Below are 1,234 nucleotides of genomic sequence, written 5' to 3' on the forward strand. Positions count from 1 at the left end.
TATCCAAAACATGGGTTGAGTCCACCCATGTGCCCTACTTTTGCGTTGAGGTTAGATGTCCATGAAAATGGAGTTTCTTGGTATTGTCTATGTTTGAATGAGTTTTGTCCCCTATTTATTGGATGTTATATGTGTTGATATTGTTGAGCTAAGAAGTTCCTAAAACCTTCATGTTAGTATGAGTTGATGGAGATGACTTGTTATTATGTTTTGTTGATCTCTTTAGCCATGTAACTATGTTGCTTAAGTCAATTTCCTTAAATGTGTTATTCTACTTGTGTTGTTAAGATAAAGTCATAGAGTTGTGATGCGTCTTGAGGAGATATCATAAATGCTTACCTAAATGAGGCTTGATTGAGTGAATTAGAGGATAGAATTGACGAGTGGACAAGGTCCCAAGTGGAACTTGCCATTATGACTTAATTGAGTTGAAATGAGAATAGAGTTGATGAGTTGGCAATGTCCCACATGAAACTAGCTATGAGGGCTTGTTTGAGATGATTGGAGGGAGTCTTATGAGCATAGAGTCATGGGAGGAGTATCGAGCACCGAGGAGGGCGATATTATAGTCCGTACTCGAACCCCAGGAACTACGCCGCCAACGTAGGTAGGGATGGAACCGTTAAAGTCAGATGCTTCCCATGGGATTGAACGGTTAAAGTTGGATGTTTCCTATTTAATTATCCTAAAATGATAGGACTTGACTAATTGATGGCATCCATGATTAGGAAGGCGTTCATGCCCTGGCAAGGTATGGACGGACGTGGCAACAACATCTGATTGTTGTACTATCACCGGCTCATAGGTGATGGTTGTCGGATAAGAGAAACTCCCATTTAGGTCTTGATAGTGCTCCGAGTCAGTTGAGTTGAGTGGCTTATGAGTTAGTCCCATCTAAAACTATTCTTGTTAGACTTAGGACACTTGAGTGAGTTGTCATGTATGTATGAGTTGAGACCCTGAGTTGATGTTGATGTTTCCTTGATGTTTGTTTTATCCGGCCATTTTACATACTCGTACATTCCATGTGCTGACGTCATTTGGCCTGCATCGTTTCATGATGCAGAGACATGTACCAGAGATCATCAACCAGTGCACCGTTGATTATGTACGCACTCCCAGCTAGTTAGTGAGTCCTCCTAGCTACCGGAGGATGTTGAACTTTATTGTATAGTTTTGTTGTAGTTTCCTTTACTTTGATTTCTTGGTAGCCATGGGCTTGTCATTGGCATAT

The sequence above is a fragment of the Solanum dulcamara genome, chromosome 4 (assembly GCF_947179165.1).
Source record: "Solanum dulcamara chromosome 4, daSolDulc1.2, whole genome shotgun sequence".
NCBI classification, from domain to species: domain Eukaryota; kingdom Viridiplantae; phylum Streptophyta; class Magnoliopsida; order Solanales; family Solanaceae; genus Solanum; species Solanum dulcamara.